Raw genomic sequence first — 25,736 nt, forward strand, 5'->3', positions numbered from 1 at the left:
TCCTGCTACATTTACATATTAGTGTTAGAATGAAGATACACATACCTTTCTGAACTAAATTGCAAGTCATCTGGAGCTGAGAGTGACAGTCAACCCATTCATTGATGCTGTCAATTTTTCCAGGTCCCTGTTAACACAAAAATCATTCAGCATTATGTAATCTGAGTTTAACGTCTGTTAGATATTGTTTAATGTTTCATGTAGAAAGGAATTTTTACTTTCTGAGTAGGTTAGAGCTTTGAAAGAAGCTGGACAATACAAGATCTTTCTCAAATGGTTTGATTATTAATGTATATTTAATAAAACTAGCTTTTGCTACACTGAATAAAATCAATATGGTCATCCTTTCTGAGTTCTAACTTGCCTTTGCCCTAGATACAATGCTACTGTGTCATGGTCGTCCTTATTGTAAAACATTTATGTAGGGCCATAAATTTTCATGGCATTGTACAGAACAGAATTAAGACACGTTCTGTGCCCTGAAGAGTTTGTAAAGTGAACACCCAACCCTACAACCTTTACTCACTTGAGTAATCCATACTGAAGTCAGCAGGACTACTTGCATGAGTGAGGGTTTGCAGGACAGGGCAATGAATAGTAAATATATAATTAACTTTACTTCAGAAGGAACTCAATCAGCAGTTACTATACAAAGCATTCTAACCTGTATATAATTAAGCTATCGTAATTATGTAATATTATTGGTAGTCTGGGAAAGACTAGCTTTTTATTGGTAAAGGTCAATTTCACCCTACACACGGAAACCCATGAAAATATTTCCACTGATAATTACTGAAATTTACAGATAGGCAAAGACAGACAAATGCTTCCTGAAAACTGAGTTTGATTTAAGGATATTTACTTTTTATATTTGGACACGTGATGTTGACAATTTGTGTTCTAATAATTTTAAAGCTTTAACTTTTTGAATCTCAGTGTCTACAGTCATTAAATAATTGTCTGACCTCATCCATAATTTCCCACAACTGTGAAAATTTAAATAGAATTTAAAAAAAAAAAAAAAAAGCTTAAAATAAAAACCATTATTTATCAAAATTATATAAAAAAAGATAAAAATTGAGGTCTGCCAAACTTAATTATAGAATAAATTCTGCTTGCTTTCCTCACATGAGTAGTCCCATTGACTTCAAGCAGAATTACTTTCTTGAATAAATAAGGTACATGGGTGCCATTTGGTACCTCTTTGGAAGTGTGCGTGTGTGCGCCTCTCCCTCTCCCCTCTAGTAAAATTATACCCATAAGATGGTAGTTCAATTTTGGTTTTCCCCTTCCTCTCCCCCATGAACACATTTGACTTTTCTCTTGCAATCAGTGTAAACATCTCCTTATACATAGCTACACACTTAGAAGTAATTTTCCCTGGAAGGAAAGCCTATCCTTAACTTTTTAAGACGTTTTCATAAAGCAGCAAACTTTTCCTCTTGGAATGGCTAAAGAATTGTAGCCCCCACAGATCAAATATGGCTTGTGTCAAATCTACATCTTTGGAAAATTAGTTTCTCCATTAAGAGCTAAAAAAAATTGTTACTCAAATCCTCTGAGAAGGATAAACCTTCCTAATATCACCCACCAGCATTTTATCATGCATCACAAGTTTCATTTTGCCCTTTAAGTCTTCACAAGCAACTAATATCTTCATTATTAATGTTATTACTTGGCCATATCCTCCCACCATCCTACACGCAGAACTCCCACTCAAGTCAGACAGAGCCATTTAAAGTAGGTTTCATTTGTTCAGAAATGTACATACATGTCAACTATTTTATAACAATATTAGGCAGCTTCATCTACACTTACATTTCTACCCACAGTGGTACTAGACACGTTTCTCTAGAAAAACGCTACCATGGTTTCAAATTCCACCAGAAAGACAGCCTAACTGCTACTGGTTACTTTAAGATTAAAGCTCCTCAGAACACAAACAAACAAGAGCAAGATCCTATTCCTCCCAGCATTAACCTGAGATAGGATCAGACCAACTCAAAGAAAGTCAAACATCAATACAGCATAGGAATTTCCTCCCAATAAATGTTAGCTGAAGAAAACATTCATGCCGGATGTGGAAGAAAAGCCTGTTTGTGCCCAGTATAGCCAGATAAATTATTCAAGAACATTTAATCCATGTGAAAAATATGCCCCTGTAATGTTGCCAAGGTTAGGGAGACAGATGGTGATCTCCTGACTATAGTAACAATTGAACATGCAACTTAAATTTCTATGAAGAAAGTAGAACTTGGCTATTTGTGCTAGTTTCTTCCATTTTCTAAAGCTGGTTGGCCCAGATAGAACCATTACTATTCTTGGTCCCAGGCTTGTGGGGAGCCAAGCACCCTTAACTCCTTTGAATTTAATGGGAATTTATAGTGCTCAGCATCTTGAAGAATCAGGCCTCTATTAGCTGTAAAGAATATGATTAGGTTAATTCACTGAACTAATTTGTTATGCAAAACATCCTTATCTCTTTATTCTTTAGAGACCTGTGGTGCCATTTTGGTACTGAGGTGCTTTGCAGAATATGTATTTTGCTGTAATTGTTTCATTTCTACAAAAATACATAGTGCATTTATAGTGCAGGGACATTATATCCCCAGAGTGTTTGGAATGTATTCACAGGCTACACTACACCTCTGATTCTTAAAATCCACTACTACCCTTCCATTTGAAACAGAAGGAAGTTCCTGGAGAACTACAGTATTTGATCCTAGCATGGGCCAGGCAGTTCTAGGTACATACGGCACACTGAGATAAAAGGAGTTTAGGAAGCTTTTAAGACCCAGAATTACTTCATGACTCAGTATTAGACCAGGCTATTTATAAAGGTCTTCATTGTGGCTCCTCAGGCACAGTCCCACTTGAGGGCATGGGGGAGGCACGCTATTCCCCAACAGTAATTTTAGGAAGCATTTTTCCAGACATCTGCAGAGTACTGTCCCTGGCTTTAGGGTCCCCCACCCACGAATCCAAAACTGAAGGAAGAGGTTCAGCTCCCAGAATTTAAATCCTTCACTACTGAAGGCCCTTGGATTCAAAGTTTCAGTTCAGGCACATCAAATTTTAAACAAATAATAATAGTTTTTTTAAAAATTCTGAGATTTTTTAAACAGAAGTTATTCTTTTAAATTAAAAAAAAAATCATTTTTATTGCAACCATTTGTGTTTTAGGATTTACTTCACATCACTGGAAAACAGACTCCTACACCTTCTAATGTTACAAAACTCTAGTTGCAATTCCAGTGACCTCAGAGATAATAGCACTCTGCACTTTCCCCCTGAAAATACACTGGATGATTTCTGTCAGACTCCCCCACTGAGTCAAAGAAAAAAAAAATCCAGTCATGTTGTAACAGTCCCTTTTAAGGGTACGTCTGCACACAAACAGCCGCCCAAGGCAGTGAGTCTCAGAGACAGGGTCTACAGACTCAGGTTTGTGCTATGGCACTAAAAATAACTGTATTGACATTTGGGCTTTGGCTGGAGCACAGGCTCTGAAGTCCAGGGCCCAAGATCCCAAGCTCAAATGTCTACACAGCTACTTTTAGCACTGCAGTGCAAGCTTGGGTCTGTACCCCCAAGTTCTGCTGTGTAGACGTTCCCTAGGCAGCTGGAGAGTTGAGGACAACACTGATACAATAATCTCCACGGGTATATTAGAAATAGGAGTTTAATAGTAAGGGGATAGAGGGAATGTGGGCTTCCCAGAGTTTACGAGCAATGGGTATGCAAGTGTTTGTTCAGGAAGAGCTCCAGTGCTGTTAATTTTAATCTACCATAAAGTTGAAGCAGAATTTTGTGTTTTTATTGAGTGAACAGGATGAATGGGGAGAAAGTCACACACAATATTAATAAAGAATAGACAGTTTCCCTGTTCAGTTTTGTATTACTGCCTGCATAGAGTGTAAAAGTTGTTAAAGAAACAAAACAGGAAAGGTAAGAGCCTCTCAGGTACACAGCTTCACAGGAGTTAACACAACAAAGGCTTGGCAATCAATTGGGTAGAGAACTTGCTTAGCTGATTCCAACCAGGCTACAAGGTTTTACTTTTCTCAAGGCTAAGGCCTTGTGTACACAACAAAACTATATGGGCAGAACATCCAGCAGAGACACAGCTTATGACGACTGAAGGAGCTTCTCTGCCAGCACAGTAATACCACATCCCTGACAGACATTAGCTCAGCCAACTTGTCAGCATAGCTGTGTCTACACTGGGGGTTTTGTCAGCACAGCTGTGCTGGCTAGCCTAGGGGTTTCTTCCACACGCCTGACTGACATAGCTATGCTGCTAAAACTTTGTAGTGTAGACTTGGCCTAAGCCTGGGATCAAAAGGAGATCTAAAACCTCCGAAGAGGATAGAAAAGGGAGTGCGGGGGGGGTGTCAGATGAGCTGAAAGGCTGGCCAGAATGTGTCAGTGAAACGGCTGACAGTCTGAGACAGACCGGGAGCATGCTGCTGCATTATACACTGTTTCTTCCTGCCAGGGATGGAGTTAGCCAGGCTGAGGGGGAGTTATGTGAAAGACAGACCCACATGACTAGGTCTTTTGTTTTACCCTGTGTTCTACCTGTTTTATACCTTTGAGTAATGAATAAATTGTACTTGGTTTTGAAGAAGCTGTTTCTGTATCACTGCACATGTGTGCTGTCACAGGCCCTTAGAGCAGTGGTGGCCAACCTGTGGCTCCAGAGCCACACGCGGCTCTTCAGAAGTTAATATGCGGTTCTTTGTATAGGCACCGACTCCAGGGCTGGAGCTGCAGGCGCCAACTTTCCAATGTGCCGGGGGGTGCTCACTGCTCAACCTCTGGCTCTGCCACAGACCCTGCCCCCACTCCACCCCTTCCCTGAGCCTGCTGTGCCCTTGCTCCTCCCGCCTCACCCCCAGAACCTCCTGCACGCCATGAAATAACTGATCGGGAGGTGCGGGGAGGGAGGGGAAGGTGCTGATTGGCAGGGCTGCCAGTGGGTAGGAGGCGCTGGGAGTGGGGGAAGCTGATGGGGGGGCTGCTGAGGTATTACTGTGGCTCTTTGGCAACGTACATTGGTAAATTCTGGCTCCTTCTAAGGCTCAGGTTGACCACCCCTGCCCTAGAGCAGTGGTCTCCAACGTGGGGTGCGCGCACCCCAGGGGGTGCACAAGAGGATCCTTGGGGGTGCGCAGCAGAAGGAACGTTTTTTTGCTGTTGTTTTGGCAGTTCGGGCGGGAGTCGGAGCGGCTTTTTTTTTTTTCCCCTTTCTATTTTGGTTCAGCAAAAATGGTAGAGCCGGTGCGGCAGGGGGTGCGTGCTCAAAATTTTTTAACTGATAGGGGTGCGCAATCAAAAAAGTTCGGAGACCACTGCCCTCGAGTATAAAGCTTGCAGTTGCCAAACACCATTGGACATGCTAAAGTAGTCATGGTTGATAGACCAAGACCTAGGCTACAGCCTATTGGGTAAGAGTGGGCAAATTGCAGAACTCCACCCCAGGAGAGGTGGACTTGAGGCTTGACACTAGCGGGGGGCAGGGCACTAGGTAAGACTCAAGAAGGGACAGCAGTGCAGCTAGCCTAGTAACTGTGAGAGTACATACACCCGAATACATACAGCCAAAGCTTAGAGCTAAAAGATTGTTTATATACGTACTTAAGTTTCTTGGTCTGGCTAATGAAAACAAGCACTATTACTTTAGTCCATTTCAGCTCAGATTTAAGTCAACAGCAAAACTCCCACTGACTTCAATTACCCAAAATATATAAATATATATATTATTTGGTTCTTGCCGGTTGCCTCTGTTAGTACACTCAGCTAATGTTTTCTTACCATTGCCGAATGTGAAAAAAAAAAAAAATATTTCTCAGAATCTTCAGTTCACTAACTTTCTATGAGAAAAGAACCTGGTTTCTATTTAATTTATAAACAAAAAGCATGCTATTTAATTGGCATATTCCACATATAAGCAATGTTGCCTTTCACAGCTATTGCTAGCATGGGTTGGTACTAACCAACTTTTGTGGGGGGTTTTGTCAGCTATTTGCACATGTACACCACCTGACTTGCACTTTTTCCCTGATGAGTACCAAATCTAGGAAGAACACATTAAAATGAAAGAGTACCACTATTTTTCATCTCTTATAATAATTATAGGTAAGTGAAGTCAGAGCAGTATCCACTTTGAAAATAAAGTGATACAAACAGATTTTTTGTTTTTGTTTTTAACCCTAGATGTCAATGTCCATATAGTATAGTCATTGGTTTCATATAAATGCCATAGACAACTACATACATACAGAAGTATCTCGGAGACAGAATTTGGAACAGATAACTTTGAAATCTCATGAAACACTGGACGGGACTGTTTTTGAACAATTTGACCATCATCATACAATACATCAGAATTAATCCAGAAATCCTGTTCTTACTTTTGTGCATTTCAGGTAAACTTATTTACTAGCAGTAGCTACTTTCTAATCACTTCTAATCTTTTCATAAATACTTTCCCCCAGGGGCATTCAGGATCCTGAAACTGGCCTGTTGCCTGTCTGGAATAAAACACAAGAATTCCCACTAAAAGAATTCAATACTAGTCACAAGACAAACAGATTATCATTTTAATCAGCTAGCACTAACAACAAAAGGTTTCAACATGCAAGATTTGTGCTTCTCATTTCTTAAGTGTGGCCATTTGCCAAACCAGCCTGCACAGATTCTACAGGCAACATTTCAAAGTGAAAACTTCAGTCTGCTTACTGTTATATACTGTATTTATTGGCTCTATTAGAAGGAATTATTGTCATGGTAAGACTGCATGTTAAGTGCTTTTAGGTCAGTCACAGTAATTTCAAAGTCACAAAAATGTCAGCTTTATAACTATGAAACTTCACTTATTGAACTTTGGCAAGAAACATTTTCAGCTGTAATATTTTCAGCTCAGTCCTACTTTTAGATATGCTGCCAGTCATCGTGTAGCTTTGTCAAGTCAGTTACTGGATTGTCCAGATGATTTTTCAGATCTACAATACACATCCATTGGATTTAACAGCAAGATGCAGCCCTAGACTTCCAGGTTTCATGTCCAAGTGTCACTATCTCAAATCAGAATTCTTTGTGCTTGGGTGTATAGGGTAACAAAAAAAAAGTTTATGAATAAACGGAAAGTATCTATATTCATCCATTCATTAGCCAAAAGGACATCTACGTACCCCTTTGCAAACACTTCAGCTCAGTGGAATTCTGCTTCCTTACCTGATAACATTGATGGGATTAAAAATATATAGCACAGTTTTGAGTTAAGAACAGCTATCACTTTGGGCTACTATTCTCTTATGACACGTTATATTCGCAGAATTTTGGCATGGGTAACTGAACATACGGTATGACTACCCATAGATTTTTCATTTCTTTGCATCTCTATTCATTGGTTCAAAGGCTGCCTATTAGAAATGTTGTCAAAACTTGGGAGGACTAAAATGTAACTAATTCTTGAACTATAAAGGTTATGCTTTTCTCAAAAATAAGTAACTATATCTCCACACTATAAGCCATCACACAGTAGAAAACAAATCAGTGTGCTTCTAAATGTCCCTGGGAATGAGAACAGAAACTGAAAGAGACCTTTGTGTTTTTTTCTTTACAGTCTACACATTACATAGGGTTACCATATCTCATAAATAAAAAAAGAGGACCCTCCACGGGCCATGGCCCCGCCCATTTCCCCACCCCTAGCCCCGCCCCAACTCTGCCCCTTTCCCCCACCCTAACTCCGCCCCCTCCTCCCTCCCACTCCCAGCCAGGGGGAAAGGGCTGCCCCAGTGCTACCAGCATCACGGTTTCCCGGGCAGCCCCCAGACCCTGCGCCCCCAGCCGGTGCTTCCCCAGCGCAGCTGGTGCCCGGGAGGGGAAGCGCCCAGCCGGGGGCGCAGGGTCTGGAGGCTGCCCAGCAAACCGTGAAGCCGGTAGCGCTCGGGCTTTGGGCAGCCCCTATGCCTCCGGACCCTGTGCCCCCAGCTGGGCACTTCCCCTCCGGGGCTCCGGCGGCTCTGCGTAACTTACACTGTATAAGTTACACAGAGCCGAAGAGGAGCAGAGCCTCCGCAGCTGGAGGCTCTGCTCCTCTTAGGCTCTGTTTAAGAGCCGGGCTGCCCCAGCGCTACCGGCTTTGGGCAGCCCCGTGCCTGGAGACCCTGCGCCTCCGGAGCCCGGGAGGGGAAGTGCCCGGCTGGGGGCGCAGGGTCTGGAGGCACGGGGCTGCCCGAAGCCGGTAGCGCTCGGGCAGCCCGGCTCTTAAATAGAGCCGCGGGGGCTGGAGCCTCCAGCCGCCGGGGCTGTGTGTAACTGACACTGTGTCAGTTACACAGAGCCCCAGCCGCTGGAGGCTCTGTTTAAGAGCCGGGCTGCCCGAGAGCTACCGGCTTCGGGCAGCCCCGTGCCTCCAGACCCTGCGCCCCCAGCCGGGCACTTCCCCTCCCGGGCTCCGGCGGCGCAGGGTCTCCAGGCACGGGGCTGCCCGAAGCCGGTAGCGTTCAGGCAGCCAGGCTCTTAAACAGAGCGGCCATTTTCCCGGACATGTTCCGCTTTTTGGCAATTCCCCCCGGACGGGGGTTTGACTGCCGAAAAGCCGGACATGTCCGGGAAAAAGAGGACGTATGGTAACCCTAACATTACACTAATTTCTGAACTTCCCAAAAGTAGCTCAATTTCTAATATTAAATGGGGCACCTGCCCTAAATTTTCAGTGCTTTTTAAAATTAACAGTATTCCCAGAGAGAAATGAAATGTTAACTGCCTTGTATAGTTCTCTTCTCTCTCTCTTTTTTATGCTTACTATACTATGTAAAGCTTAACTGTCCATGTTCTGATTTAGTGGGCCAGACTGACTAGTGATGTGTAAGCAGGTAGAAGTTATATGTCAGTCAGCAGATGTAAGTGGATGAAAGGGAATTTAAATTTGTTTAACTCACACACGTGGGGCCCAAAGAGGGCGGAAGGGGTAGCAAGAAAACCAACTAACAGAAGGAGGTAAGACGATTTATGTTAGAGTAGACCACAAACACCATCTTCTAGCACCTCAGCATATAACTCGTTTAGGCCCTGATCCTGCAGTGAGTTCTGCACAAGTGAACCCCTGTGCAGGGACCCAATAGGGTCAATGGGGCTGTACCTGGACCCAATGGTGTACCCACACAGAGCTCTCTGTAGGATGAGAGCCTTAGAGTCCCTCAGACCTACATACAATCCCTTACCAGAACATAACACCACCTCAGGACTTGGCTCTGTGCATAATGTATTTATAAGTCTTCAATTTCAGTATTTATCTTTCACTAAAACTAACATCAATAAATAGGGATATGCTCACAGAAGCCCCTTGTTCAAGTTCTGCCACAAAACTGAAGAGGTTTACAGTAACTTCTCTGCTTCTGAAGGAACTGCCCCAACCTTTGGACACTGCTGAATCCTCTCTGCCAGGAATACCTTATCCTTTGGGTGCATAAACAGAAGTCTGAAGAGCCAATTATTTGTCTTCAGAATGCACTAGCTTCAGGACAAAGCATAAATAAATAGTTCCAGCGAGTGCACTCAATACAGTATCATTGGCTGGCATGTGGTATTGCTACCCTCCTGGGGAGTGGTTATAGAAACAGATTTGTTTTAATGCAAAAACAATAGGCTTCCCCCAACCCCTCTCTCCTCCTCTTTGCATCACCTCTGCTCCCTCAAGTGCTTGGGGTCTAACACAAGTTAAGGGGGGATATTTGTGGGGGATCTCTTGTTGAAATATTGGCAGCACATCACTTGGGTGTGGAAGGCAAAGTGTAGCAGGACCACACGGGGGAAAAGAGCTGTACAAAGCACTTGAGCTCTTTACACAACATTGCGCAATGGAACCTGCTTTCACCCTGGTATGCAGCAGGCAGTCTGGGTCTCTGTGTTCAGCAGCATGCAAGGGGCAATGACACTGCACCCCACATTCTTCAGTGATATTAGTATGATATAATTATACCATAATTATGATGTATTTTATGCACGATAAGGCATGCAAGGTGTCATTGGAAAGGTTATGGTTTGCTGAATATGATTCTCCTATTTCTATGCATCTATCATTTTAGTATCTGAAGTTATGAATATTGACTATGTATCTATTTCACATGTAGCTATTCCTGGGCAATGCCCACTGGGAAAAATGCTCTCAGTGTAGATTGGGTCCATTGAGGTTAATGAGCCATTAGGAAAAAACAATAGACCTTAGGAGAAGCTCATCTCCCACCTGGTGAGCCTTCCTGTGAATGCTCCAAACAGCCAATGGGGGATGGCTGCTGAGACTCTACTGGCACATGTGACCAGGTCACCTGGTGCTGAATTCCATCTTGAGATGTCAGTGTTTTTCCACTGACTGGCATGGGAAACCAGCTTTGAAACAAAGGGTTCCCGAAATATGCAAAAGCTAACTTCAAATCTTTTGTAGTTAATACAGTTGGTTTTGCTCTATCTAAACCAGTGTGGGGGAATCATAACTCAGGGCAGAAAGCTGTTGCATATTCTTCTCCACATTCAGGGAGGGGGCACATTTTATGAGCGTACTCTGTACAGTTCCCTGTGCAGCGCAAGATGGTGTAATTTTGAGTTTACACTCCAGAAGGGGTGCATGCCTAAGAAACTGGAAGGTGCGATAGCTCATAAGTTCTCACAAGCCCTTTCAGGGGGGTCACGGACCCCCACAGCTAAAATCAGAGCCTGAGATCCAGCACCTTCCGCAGGGCTGAAGCAAGGTGCCGTGGGGCTGAAGCCCTGATCCCCAGTACTCCCCATGGGACAGAAGCCCTGAACCCATGGACAGAGTTGGGGGGGCACAAGGGGCATTGCCCTGCCCCAAACTGCAGTGCAAGAGCAGGGCAGTCCCACACCCCCTTCTCTCCCTGAATAGACAGGCAGGTAGCTAGCTACATGTTGGCAAAGGATTCAAAACCTACAAGCCCATTTAACAAAATCCATTTAGACCTGAGAGATCAGATCTTATGAGACTACGTGGTCTTTGAAGTCTCTCCCACATTAGGAAGTAGTTACACAAATCAAGACAGGAATGGGCATTGTTTAAAAGGAAGCAGGGAACAGCAGGAAGATTTTAATCCTTGTATCTGGGAGTGGGCCATTAGTTGTCATGCCTCCTGAATTCCACTTTTAATGTCTTGAGTTCAAGAATGCATGCTGTTACACTTGAAAACCAGCACTAAAAGTGATGGAAGTCCTGTAACCCAAATCACTTCTAGGGAACGAAGTTACAGCAGATGGGAAAGGAAAGTTATGGAAACATTTCTACACCCAGGACCCAGAGGAGACAATGGAGTAAAAGGAGAGATTTAGTGTAATCCCTACTGCATTTAATCTATGCAGTTAAACTTTTTATTAGTTTTTCCATTCATCTTAATTTTCTCACCTATAATAGACATGGACCATTTAATTTTCCTTACACATTTACTACAAGCTTCCCCTTTCTAGGACACCTATGAAAGTGTTATGTTTGCCTACTCATGTGCACAGAAAATTGTGCAATGCCCAGCTTCCCCAAACCAACAATATTCTGAGAAAATCCAGCCCCCAGAGTTCTGTTAATGGTCTTCAAAGGGTCATGATGGATAGAGAATAAGGAATCTCTCTTATTCATAACTTTAACAAAGGCTAGATGTTTATGTTTGATAGGGCTGCATTTCTAACTTCAAGAAGCATCCACCACACCATCGGTTCCTTCAGAAATTATGATTTCACAGAAAGCAGAACAGGAAGGGACTCTAGAACTAAGAACTAAAGTAAAGCTAAAACCACACCCAAAACAAGGTGCTAGTATCAACTAAAACAAGATGCAGAGTACATTGCAATTTTATGATTTGGGGGCTTAACAGTTTTTCCAGTGGTTTGCCTCTTGCCTAAACACCATGGTATCACTAACAATACCAGTTCTTTATACGCAAGAGAGTGAGTTTTAGAATTGGCTGGCAGTCTCTCTTGGGGGAGATTTCAGCTGACTCAGCACTAATACACAAGCGAGGGTGTGTCTCTGTGCATGGGTCAGCTACAATGTGGCCGTAGAGCACGGGCATTGCACAGCTCACACCATCAAGCCTCACTAAAGGGGATGAGATATGTGTGGGGCCCTGGCCTTCCCCTCCCCCACCGGCCTGTGGAAAGGGTCTGGAATGGGAGGAATATGTGCTGAAACAGTGGTTGTCTCAGTTTGGCACGTACACACACACACACACACACTCCCAGTAGAAATTCTGGCTGAGTCAATAAGAAATCTTTCTGCAGCTCCTGCTGCAAAGCAAACCCCTTCACATTCTTTCCCCCAAAGCCACACAGTCTATACCTTGATAACCCAGCCGAGACTTGATGTAATATTTATATATTTGACATGAAAGTATAGTTCACTTATCGCAAGGTTTGCAGTAGTGGTAATAGAGCTGACAACACGCTGGGCTGTTTCCCTTGAAGATGCTTGCACCAATAGTGACAAACTGGGAAATTTCACACCCTTTCAAATTAATTTCCCCTCAAATCACTGTCTTTTTTCCCCCCCTTAAACCACATGCTCATTTCTGGGGCAGTCCCAACCCAAAGGAAGGAGGTTGTAGTTTAATCTCAACAAGCCATAAAGTCAGTCCCCCCAGAGTTATATTTAACCTACAGACTGTAGGTGGAAGAGAATTATTTCTTTGTTTTTAAAAGGACATGATAATGTAAAAAACTTGCCTTTCAAGCAGGGGAAATAAAGATGGGGAAATAAAGATTTTAGATCTATCCAGGAAGCCATTTTAAACTTTAAACCATTTATATTAAAACAAAGATTCCAGGAAAATAGACAACGATTGACTTTGTTTACAGACTTTGCATGCCACAAACTCAAAGAAGGCACACCTGACACAAGCCAGGGATTCTTGGTAAACTGTAAGTCTCTACCAAAAAGTTGTCCTCATTAAGCACTTCACATGTATTTTAGAAACATGCTGTTCTGGCTAGTTCTCAAATAACTGTTTAATTATTGTTGACCCTGGCCCTACTGCTACAATGTAAAGATTCCAGTTTTTTGCTTCGCTTTACATTGTGTTATTATGCCATTATACTACGCAGGGTAAGACGGGGGGCGGGAGGGGAGAGAGAAGGCATGAATACTGGTAATTGCCAAGGTCAAAAAAAACTGAAATACTATATATAGTATACTAAATATTGCTGTTAAAGGCGATAAAACTTTAAATACAAAAACTGTAACGAAACTTTCACCCAGCACTCAAACCTTCCCTCAGTCTGCACAATAATCCCACCCCCTTTTAACTTCAATGAATATTCCATATGCAGAACAGTGGCAGGATGCACCCCCTCATAGTTAAGAGCTGGAATCTTACATCCCCAGACTAGAAGTCATTCTTTTGGTGACTGATGTTTCACTGATCAGATAGTTTAACTGTTTATATGTCTTCTTTGATCCTAACATTTACTCTCGATTCTCCCCAAATAGTGTGTAGAATGGACTCATCTCTTGACAACAGAGGCCATCTAAGCTCCAATAAAACTCTCTGTCCACATACCTGAACTATTCAAAGGGGTGAAAATATTTATAATTTTTCTACTGATAGATCTCAAGGATAAAATCCTCTCATGACTTTATTCTTTCCCAAAGCATAAAATGGGAACAAACCTCATGATTTTTTATTTAGCACCAGGACTGTAAAATCTCCAGACAAGTATTTATAGCTTATCTACACACCTCTGTTAGTGTCTCTTTTTAAATCTGGTTTAAAGAGGTGGCAGACTTTTGACTGCAAATTCAGATCTCAATGTTTTTTCTTGTTAAAAATAGTGCAAAAAGAGAAGGGAACAGCAACAGGTGACATAAGAATTCTTTGGTGAATTGCCAAAACAAAGAAATACATGTCTACTTTTGTTAAATTATCAAGCTGACTTCCATTTCTAAAAAAGGTTGGTTGTATCAGTTGAAAAACTTGTTGAAAGGCAAATTTTCAAGTCAGTTCTGAAAATGCCAGAAAATATTTGAACGCTCAGCTGTTCTCTTATCAAGTCCAACTCTTCTCATTTTTCATCAATGAATGTTACGATAATAATTTTTCAGAGTTAGCAGCCACTCTGGGTAAAAAGAGTGGAAAAGTAACTTTAGACTGCTGGGTCATGCAGAAAGTTAACCATTCTTAAGACATCCACACAAACAACCCAATTCACCAGTTTAAAGCGCTGCTTATCCTATAGATATTTCTTACTTGTGGCATACATAACTCTCTATTGCTCTTGAGGAACAAGAGAGAGACATGTATGCCACAATTAGTATGTCTACATTGATGGAATTCATGTTCTGAGGAAACTTAGAAAGAGAATTTACATTACCTCTTAAAAGTCTTTTCTCGATCATATTAATAAGAAGGTATTAAGACTGAGAAGTTTTGAACCACACAGCTGCAAAGCAACTCCAAGCTGCCATTCAAATTGTTCACTCAGTCTTGCCCAAATATAACATATCACTTTCACTTGTTCAGTTTCAATAACTTCCATTAATTTTTATGCCTTGTAAGATCTTTCAGACCCTAAAATAAGTTATACAAAAACAATCTGAAGATTCCTATTCTGTTTGATGTTTTCTGCCACGTTATTCTAGTCTCAGGAATACAGCTTGGCATTTTAATGGCAATAAAATGGCAACCCTGGGAACCAGAGTTTCTCCCACCAATTCCAAGATTCTTCTTAACACTGAACTTCAGCCTGCAAAATACACTTTTGAATATCAGATAAGTCAGTCTGTTCTTTGCAAGTGTGTTCAAGCCTATGTTTCTATTCTTTAATTTTAAAAGCTGCCAAATCTGTCATCCTTTTTCTCAATGTAGGATCAAGTCACAAGGAAGTAATGAGCACCCGTAAATACCCACCCACCTCACTGAGAGGTGCAGATGCTCTACACTTCTCAGGAATGGGCCAAATATTAATTAGCAACTGCACTGCAAATAGTGGTGACCTACTACTGTATCTGTGACTCAGATCCTGGCATATTGTCAATTGTGAACATCCCAGTCTATTCAACTATACCATACAACTACAGTAATGGTGTATTATTCTACAAATCATGTACTGTACTTTATTTTAGAATAATCTGCCTTTTTTTTAATGGAGATATGCCCAGTATAGTAGGAATAAAGCTTCCTTTAGTGTTTGTTTTTTTTAAATAGTAAAATAGTATAAAAGGTACAGAAGTGCTGCATTGTATATACACTCAAATATACATTATATGCACACACCTGAAATCATAGTGTAGAGTGCATTACCAAACACAAGACAAACCCTTCTTCTTTGTTTAAAATGTAGAAAATCTCAAGATTAGAGGAAATTACAAATATGTACAGTACAAATGCTTTCAGGACCAGAAAAACTTCTCCCAGCAACAGTCCTGGAGCAGTGATCAAAAAGAAAAAAAAAAAAAGAAAAAAAAGTGATCCTTCAGAAAATTTATATCATTGGGAAATGTATATTAACACTATATGAAGAATTATAGATCCTGAATGATATGCTTCCAGTCAATGATCAAACAAAAGGGAGAAACAAGTTCCCCCCATCCACCCAACCAGACAGGAGGGAAGACAGCTACCTACCTGTCTCCAGTTAAACTAAACAAAGTGTAATCAGAAAGAATGGAAGCTCTATTTACATAGGAATCAGCAGGGGGATGGGAAGACCACAGGAAGGGGGGAAAAGGCCATTGAACTTTGGAAGACATAGGTTTAAGTGATACCAAGTATGAGGAATAAAAACAGAAAGGTTTACAAATAAAAATAAAACTACACTTCTAAGACTAAAACTTACATTCAGTAAATTACAATCTTTGACTAAGCAGGTTTCTAACCTATATTCAGTTCCCAGAGACTTCAGCCCCTGGCCTGAAGGGCCCAACATTCTGTGATTTCAAGAGCTCTGGCCTCTTGAATCTCCCAAGTGATGGACAACTCAAACGTCTTTTTGCCCTATCATATCACCACAAAAAGTTCATTGTTTCTATTATAAAAACGAGGAGTCCAGTGGCACCTTAAAGACTAACCTATTTGGGCATAAGCTTTTGTGGGTTAAAAACCCACTTCTTCAGATGCTTCCTGTTGACTTCCCATCCCCATGCTGATTTGTATGAAAATGGGGTGTCCATTGTTTTGATTTCATAATGCTTAATTTAGGTTGGAGACAAGTAGACAGGTACATCCCCTCCTGTCTGAGGGCAAACCTGTTTCTCCCTGGTTTTGGTCTCAGACTTTGAAACATGTTATCAATAATTCCTCATGTAGTGTTAATGCACACAGTTCAAAATGCTATTCATCACCAATGTGTTACAGGCTTTAATAAAAGATCTTACTCTACTATAAAAGTATATTGTACACAATCAGTTGATTCAATTGTTTATCATTTGACGTTCAGAATCCCTGTCCCTGTCGACCAGTCAAACTTTGAAATGTATCCAGATAAAATTTCTCTCTCCTGCTTGGGCGTAAACACCATGCTATCTTCTCCTGCTTATTAGATCAATGGCTTTGTTTACCTAATATGTAAATGTACCTTCATCTTCTCTGCTTGATGATCAGGCTGGTCAGACATGCAAATACACATTCCTTTGTCTAAGGACATCTTCACTTATGCCTTGGTTGCAAAACAAATTTTAAGACCATAATTTTAGCACACATTTATAAAGCTTACATACACCATACATATATCATGCAAGATTGTTAATGCTCAGTTAGTTACTACTTTTCACTGACAAACGGTAGCATGTAATATATCATAACAGTGTATTAAACACGGTTAGTATGTCAGACCTGACAAGTGTTGCTGACAGAGTGTTGAACCACCACTGGGCCTCTGTCAAAGTAGGACAGGAGTAATTTGCTTTTGGGGTAAATTCCTCCTCTTTTCCTCCTTAGTCTCCATCTCTTTTCTGGAGATCTGCATATACCCACTTTACATTGCTTCCACGGCCATATGCTTGCTGAGACTTGGCACAGAACTCCCATGATATTAAAGTGGAGACAAGGAATGAAGGAGAATACGAAAGCTGTCAAATGGACCTATTGTTCTAATGGCCAAATTTGTCATGGTAATTTATAGGGATATCAAGGGTGGACCTGAGAAGCTCATTTGTATACATTCCTCACACACAAAAACCTAAACACACGTCCTACAGCAAAAGCGGACCCAAATTATGTAAACCCTAAAAGACTGGTGTGACCAGGGTCCTAAGGGGACACACTGAGGTTACCCAATTAGGGCAAACTGCAAAGAATGGGGCAGACAATCCCCAAAGCAGATGGATATTCCAATATTTAAGATTTACCAAGACAGCATAAAACAGCTTCTACAATACCTTCCTGGTTGCACAGAAGAGAAAACACAATTCCCTTATAGCAACCCAGACTTGGGCTTCCACCCAGACACCCAAGTCAGATATGATGAGGATTACTGAAAATATTATATAAGAAAGTTCTACCAATTCCAAAGGATCAGACACATTACCTCCCAGGTTAATGAATGTTTCAGATCTTACCCAAATACACACTTAGGGTACGTCCTCACTACCCGCCGTATCGGCGGGTAACAATCGATTTATCTAGGATCGATATATCGTGTCTCGTTAAGACGCGATATATTGATCCCTGAACGCGCTCACCGTCGACTCCAGAACTCCACCAGAGCGAGCGGCGGTAGCGCAGTCGACGGGGGAGCTGCGGCCGTCGATCCCGCGCCGTCTGAACCCCAGGTAATTCGATGCAAGATACTTCGATTGCATATCTTGGATCGATCCTCCCCCCCCAGTGTAGACCAGCCCTTACAGACAATTCTTATTAACTAAACTAAAATTTATTTAAAAAGAAAAGAAGAGAGAGAGTATTGGTTAAAAGATCAGTACACATACAGACATGAGTACAGTTCTGAGATCAGATCCATGGTAGAGATGGTGAGCTTTGGACTTACAAAGAGTATTTAGAATTAGTTAAGAGATTCAGTTCAATGTTCATATTCAGGGTGATCCAGATGGGACTGGAGATCTCAGTCTTACAACTTAAACTTCCCCTGTATAAAGCCAGGTTTCAGAGTAGCAGCTGTGTTAGTCTGTATCCGCAAAAAGAACAGGAGTACTTGTGGCACCTTAGAGACTAACAAATGTATTAGAGCATAAGCTTTCGTGGACTACAGCCCACTTCTTCAGATGCATATAGAGTGGAATAAATATAAGACCTTTATACAGTTCCAGGCCTTCTCTTGAAAGCACAGAGTCCTTAGGTGAACAATAGGCAATCATGGAGACTTCAAAGTAGACCTATTTCCTAAGCATCACCGGTAATTAGCTACACGGATTAACATAAGGCAATTGCCTGTTTTCCACGATTTGCAAGTGACTTGCTATATACCTTAAAGAGAAATCAATAGTGATATCACTATATTTACAGTTAACATTTAAATGTTAAGATCGCCTCTTGATTTCTGAATTAGAAGAATACAGCATAGACAGGAACTGTTTCATTACATTGTTAACCTCTAACAATACATATATAAACACACACAAATTATCTACCGATATGTCCATAAAGGTTGAATTTGGATCATTTATCCTGCAGGATGCTTAACCCTTTCTGGCCATGTGTCACAACTGGGCAAGAACACTGAAAGGAAAATAAAAATTAGGCTACAATATTAAAAAATGAGTGCCTAAGGTTAGGCTCCTAAACTCATATTTAGGCACCTACGACCGTAACCTGTTTTTCAGATGTGCCAAACACCCAGAATCTACCATTGATTTTAATGGGTGCTCAGCATGTCAGGTCACTTACTCGGGCACCTAAACATGGATTAAAAAGTCTGACTTTAAGCACCCAAGTTTAAAAATTATGGTCTTAGTGTCTAATTTCAGGTGAGAGAACAGATTTTATTGTCCAATACACTAATTACAAAAGCTCCCTTTCCTGAAGGAAAGTAAGACAGCAGTTAGCAGAAGCAATGCTAGCAGAGCACCTCACCGTCCCGGATTGAACTAACCTCATTATCTCCATACTGATTTATACCTGCCTCTGGAGATTTCCATTACTTGCATCTGAAGAAGTGAGGTTCTTACCCATGAAAGCTTATGCTCCCAATACTTCTGTTAGTTTTAAAGGTGCCACAGGACCCTCTGTTGCTTTTTACAGTTAGCAGAAGTTCTCCAAGAATCCCATCAGTCTATTTTTAACAGTCTTGACAACCTAGTTTTAGGAAAATGGTAACAAGCTCTTCTGCCCCTATCAGAGTGGAACGGTGCACGGTAAGGCTCATTTCACCACTAAAATGCCTTACCTCAGGTCAGTGGTTTTCAGATTCTCTGGTCTGTGGAACAAAGAAGGGTTCACAGACCTTTCTAGTACATGAACAAGTCAATGGGAGGGGAAGAAGAGTGCCCTTTATCAAGTGGCCTACAAATTAATGAAGTCGGAGAACCATTATTTTAGATGATCTCTCTACATTTCTCTCTTTTTTTTTTTTTTTTTAAATATAGAGAGAAAAAGTCCAAGGTGAATAAAATCTCACAAGTTTAAGAAAATTGTTTTAGACAATTAAAATTGTTTAAAATTTAAAAAGTCTACAAAATAAATGGTTCATTTAAATCAGTTAAGGAAAGATATACACACACACACACACACACATTCAACAATTAGAGAAAAGGCCTCTGCACTTAGGAAGTTTTTTGTGACTGCTTTCTCTAGTCACTATCAAACTGACATCAGTTTTTCCAACAACCGAGGTAAGCCTGCTTCAGTAACCAATAATCTTTAAATGTAAATAGGATTCTCTCCAACGGCAGTCACTTTAATCATTAAGGCTATGATCCTCTCTCACGGAACCACATTGAGGGTTCTGGTAGATCAGACTACAGGATTGAGGCCTAGCTCCATCACTATCTTTTTCTTGAGGTGAAACAATAGGTTGATATGTGAGCCAAATTCAGTGTACAACTTACAAAAGAACACACCGCTAAACAACTCCCCCACCCCCGCACAAAAAAACAAACAAATCTATAAACCAAACCAAACGCTCTTTCAAATGCACATGTAATTCTCATGGACTTTTATGGAAGTGAGGTATATACAGAAAGAAGAAAACATATTCCACCTGCTTTTTTAAAATATAGAACTCGTCACAGATTTTACCATGTTTTTCCCCCCATGGTGATTAAAATGTTTAAAATTATCATTTTAAACAAAATTTAGATAATGGGTTGTTTTCTATAAGCACTCAAAGACATTGCTTGCAGAGTCCCACTGACTAGCAAGAAACTGTCCCTGAACATTTTTGGCAGCAAGCATGGTAAAATGAGGTCATTGCTACTTATTTTTGCCAGTGCCTGATCAGTCCATTAATTTCTAAATGGCAGTTCATGGATTACACAATGCACCAATTTTCAAAATAAAGAAGTCCTTTGAGTCAGTAAATGATTTGCATTCACAAATACACCCTATGCTTGATCTCCCATCTATTCCCCTAACATTCAGTATTGGCAAAACTTCAGCAAGTGGTAGTAACCATTAGACAAGAATCTCTCACTTTGCCAGCTTGTGCCATTGTACCAATGGCCAGCAATAGTTACTGGAAATTCTGCAAAAACCCTATATTGTCACTGTTACCAGGCAGTACATCTGCACATTACTGTATTTCTATCAACTGGTCTACAAGTGAGTAAATTTTTTAAAAAGTGGCTTAAAATAAAAGAAGGCAGCTCTAACAGCTCCAAGTACAAGAGGTGAGTGAAGATTTTCTAGTAGAACTGTATGCAGCCTGACACTTTCAGATTTTGAAAAGAACAGATCAGTTATCCAAAGGAAACTGAGCCTGAGTTTTCCCCCAAATGAAAGCGGCTTCTAATTCGCTTCAGAGCGAGGGCTGAATAAGGCCTGGTCTACACTACGAGTTTAGGTCGACTTTAGCAGCATTAAATCGAATTAAGCCTGGACACGTTCACACGACGAAGCCCTTTCTTTTGACTTAAAGGGCCCTTTAAACCGGTTTCTTTACTCCACCTCCGACGAGGGGATTAGCGATAAAATCGGCCTTAGCGGGTCGGAATTGGGGTAGTGTGGACATAATTCGACGTTATTGGCCTCCGGGAGCTATCCCACAGTGCTTCATTGTGACCGCTCTGGACACCACTCTCAACTCAGATGCACTTACCAGGTAGACAGGAAAAGCCCCGCGAACGTTTGAATTTCATTTCCTGTTTGCCCAGCGTGGAGAGCACAGGTGACCACGCAGAGCTCATCAGCACAGGTAACCGTGATGGAGTCCCAGGATCGCAAAAGAGCTCCAGCATGGACCGAACGGGAGGTACGGGATCTGCTCGCCATATGGGGAGATGAATCAGTGCTAGCTGAACTCCGTAGCAGTAAACGAAATGGCAAAATATTAGAAAAGGTCTCCAAGGCCATGAAGGACAGAGGCCATAACAGGGACGCACAGCAGTGCCGCGTGAAAATAAAGGAGCTAAGGCAAGCCTACCACAAAGCCAGAGAGGCAAATGGAAGGTCCGGGGCAGAGCCGCAAACATGCCGCTTCTACGCGGAGCTGCATGCCATGCTAGGGGGTGCAGCCACCACTACCCCAACGGTGTGCTATGACTCTGTCACTGGAGAAACACACAGGGAAGCGGGTTCGGGGTACAAGGAAGATGAGGATGAAGATAATGTATATAGCTCACAGCAGCAAGGAAGCGGAGAAATCGGTTTCCCCAACAGCCAGGATATGTTTATCACCCTGGAACTGGAGCCAGTAACCCCCGAACTCACCCAAGGCATGCTCCCAGACCCTGAGGGCACACAGGGGACCTCTGGTGAGTGTACCTTTGTAAATATTACACATGGTTTAAAAGCAAGCGTGTTTAATGATTAATTTGCCCTGGCAATCGCGGCCAGTACAGCTACTGGAAAAGTCTGTTAACGTGTATGGGGATGGAGCGGAAATCCTCCAGGGACATCTCCAGAAAGCTCTCCTTCATGTACTCCCAAAGCCTTTGCAAAAGGTTTCTGGGGAGGGCTGCCTTATCCCGTCCGCCATGGTAGGACACTTTACCACGGCATGCCAGTAGCACGTAGTCTGGAATCATTGCATAACAAAGCATGGCAGCGTATGGTCCCAGTGTTTGCTGGCATGCAGACAACATCCATTCCTTATCTCTCTTTGTTATCCTCAGGAGAGTGATATTACAGTCACCTGGTTGAAATAGGGCAATTTTATTACAGGGACATTCAGAGGTGCCCCTTCCTGCTCTGCTGAACAGAAATGTTCCCCGCTGTTAGCCACGCGGTGTGGGGGGGGGAGGGGTGAAGTGATCATCTCCGATAATTGGGTGTGGGGGGGAAGACGGGGGGTTAGTTGTGTTTGTGCTGCATGTTAACCCGGAAACCGCAGCCCCTCCTTTTACATTGCAAACCCATTTTAAATGGCCAACCCAAAGGGTGCTTGGTATGGGAAATGAGGGCGTTACTGTTTGAAACCATTCCCACATGTTAAGAAGGTTAAAAAAAGCCAAAAGACTGTGGCTTACAATGGCTGCCTGCAAGCCGAAATCTGTTGCCTGGCACTGTGTGAGTGATCTCTCACACCAAACTGGCAGGCCCTCAATATAAGAGGAAAAATGCGACCTTGTAAGGAAATCACATGTGCTGTGTAATGTGAACAGCAAAATTTAACGTGAAAGAGTGTACCCATTGTTCTCTAAAATGTGTCTTTTTTAACCACCTCTCCCTTCTCCTCCACCAGCTGCAAATGTTTCTCCTTCACAGAGGCTAGTGAAGATTAGAAGGAGAAAACAGCAGACTCGGGATGATATGTTCACGGAGCTCCAGATGTCCTCCCACGCTGAAAGAGCACAGCAGAATGCGTGGAGGCAGTCAATGTCAGACTACAGAAAAGCACAGTATGAATGAGAGGAGAGGTGGCGGGCTGAATCGCGGGATGAACAGAGCAAGTGGTGGGCTGAAGATGATAGGTGGCATCAGCTTGCAGACAGAAGGCAAGAGTCGATGCTCCGGCTGCTGGAGTAACCCCCTGTGCTGCCCCTGTGTAACCAATAGCCCTCCTCCCCAAGTTCCATAGCCTCCTCACCCAGACGCCCAAGAACACGGTGAGGGGACCTCCAGCCACCCAGTCACTCCACCCCAGATGATTGCCCGATCAGAAGGCTGGCCTTCAATAAGAGTTAAAGTTTTAAACTGCAGTGTGTCCTTTTCCTTCCCTCCTCCCCCACCCATCCCGGGCTACCTTGGCAATTATCCCCCTAGTTGTGTGATGAATTAATAAAGAATGCATGAATGTGAAGTAACAATGACTTTATTGCCTCTGCAAGCAGTGCTCAAAGGGGGGAGGGGAGGGTGGGGTGGTTGGTTTACAGTGAAGTAGAGTGAACGGGGTGGTGGGTGGGGGGCGGAGGGTTCATCAAGGAGAAACAAAGAAGTTTCACACCGTAGCCTGGCCAGTCACAAAACTCATTTTCAAAGCTTCTCTGATGCGCACCGCGCTCTGCTGTGCTCTTATAACCGCCCTGGTGTCTGGCTATGCGTAATCAGCGGCCAGGCGACGTGCCTCAACCTCCCACCGCACCATAAATGTCTCCCCCTTACTCTCACAGATATTGTGGAGCGCACAGCAAGCAGCAATAACAATGGGGATATTCTTTTTGCTGAGGTCTGAGCGAGTCACTAAGCTGCGCCAGCGCGCTTTTAAACGTCCAAATGCACATTCCACCACCATTCGGCACTTGCTCAGCCTGTGGTTGAACAGCTCCTGACTCCTGTCCAGGCTGCCTGTGTATGGCTTCATGAGCCATGGCATTAAGGGGTAGGCTGGGTCCCCAAGGATAACTATAGGCATTTCAATTATCCCCAATGGTTATTTTCTGGTCCGGGAAGAAAGTCCCTTCCTCCAGCTTTCGAAAGAGACCAGAGTGCCTGAAGACGTGAGCATCATGTACCTTTCCCGGCCATCCCACGTTGATGTTGGTGAAATGTCCCTTGTGATCCACCAGGGCTTGCAGCAGCATTGAAAAGTACCCCTTGCGGTTTATGTACTCGGTGGCTTGGTGCTCCGGTGCCAAGATAGGGTATGGGTTCCGTCTATCGCCCCACCAGAGTTTGGGAATCCCATTGCAGCAAAGCCATCCACTATGGCCTGCACATTTCCCAGAGTCACTACCCTTGATATCACCAGGTCTTTCATTACCCTGGCAACTTGGATCACAGCAGCCCTCACAGTAGATTTGCCCACTCCAAATTGATTCCCGACTGACCGGTAGCTGTCTGGCGTTGCAAGCTTCCACAGGGCTATCGCCACTCGCTTCTCAACTGTGAGGGCTGCTCTCATCCTGGTATTCTGGTGATTCAGGGCAGGGGAAAGCAAGTCACAAAGTTCCATAAAAGTGCCCTTACGCATGCGAAAGTTTCGCAGCCACTGGGAATCGTCCCACACCTGCAGCACGATGCGGTCCCACCAGTCTGTGCTTGTTTCCCAGTCCCAGAATCGGCGTTCCACAGCATGAACCTGCCCCAGTAACACCATGATTTGCACATTGCTGGGGCCTGTGCCTTGTGAGAGGTCTATGTCCATGTCAATTTCCTCATCACTCTCTTCGCCGCGCTGCAATCGCCTCCGCGGCTGGTCCTGGTTTTGCTTTGGCATGTCCTAGCTCTGCATATACTCCAGGACAATGGGCGTGGTGTTCATAGTGCTCATGATTGCCACGGTGATCTGAATGGGCTCCATGATCCCAGTGCTATGGCATCTGGTCTGAAAAAAGGCGCGAAACTAGTATCTGACGGACGGAGGGAGCGAGGGGCGAGTGATGACATGGCGTACAAGTACAGGGAATTAAAATCAACAAAGGTGGCTGTGCATCAGGGAGAAACACAAACAACTGTCACACAGAATGCCCCCCCCCCCCCAAAGATTGAACTCAAAACCCTGGGTTTAGCAGGCCGTTGATTTCACGGAGGGAGGGGGAAGCAAAATGAATACAGAACAAATCTATTTTTTACATCTTAAGCTGGCAGACGACGGTGCAGCATGACTGATAGCCCTCGGCATCTTCTGGGCGCTTGGCAGAAAATAGCATACTACGACTGATAGCCATCATTGTCGAGACTGTTCGATAGGACTGAGCATGTCTGCCCAGGTGCCCATGATTGACAGCCACTGCAGTATGACGACGACGGATATCAGTCGTAATATACCATCTTCTACCAAAAGGCAAGGGGCTGCTGCTGTGTGCAATGCAGCCCCACGTCTGCCAGCCCCATGTCTGCCAGCACCCAGATCGCCGATGAAGGCTACCAGTCATACTGCACCGTCTACTGCCAAAAGGCAATTAGCTGCTGCTGTGTAGCAATGCAATACCACGTCTGCCGGCACCCAGAGGACATATGGTGACGGTGAGCTGAGCTGAGCGAGCTCCATGCTTGGCATGGTATGTTGTTTGCAAAGGTAACCCAGGTAAAAAGGCGCGAATCGATTGTCTGCCGTTGCTCTGACGGAGGGGGAGGTGCCTGATGACATGTACCCAGAACCCCCCGCGACACTGTTTTGCATCATTCAGGCATTGGGATCTCAACCCAGAATTCCAATGGGCAGCGGAGACTGCGGGAACTGTGGGATAGCTACCCACAGTGCAACACTCCGGAAGTCGACGCTAGCCTCGGTACTGT

General features: G+C 43.2%; 1 protein-coding gene across 2 annotated transcripts in view; it reads right to left on the reverse strand.

Annotated features, from left to right (window-relative positions):
* Window positions 1-25,736, reverse strand: part of PIP5K1B (phosphatidylinositol-4-phosphate 5-kinase type 1 beta) — a 170,238-nt gene that overhangs the window by 113,251 nt on the left and 31,251 nt on the right. For both annotated transcript variants that reach the window (XM_054032396.1, XM_054032394.1), the window contains exon 2: window positions 46-127. The gene's annotated coding sequence lies outside the window, so the exon portion shown is untranslated. The remainder of the gene's footprint in view (window positions 1-45; window positions 128-25,736) is intronic.

Source organism: Malaclemys terrapin, chromosome 6, assembly GCF_027887155.1.
Source record: "Malaclemys terrapin pileata isolate rMalTer1 chromosome 6, rMalTer1.hap1, whole genome shotgun sequence".
In the NCBI taxonomy this organism is placed as follows: domain Eukaryota; kingdom Metazoa; phylum Chordata; order Testudines; family Emydidae; genus Malaclemys; species Malaclemys terrapin.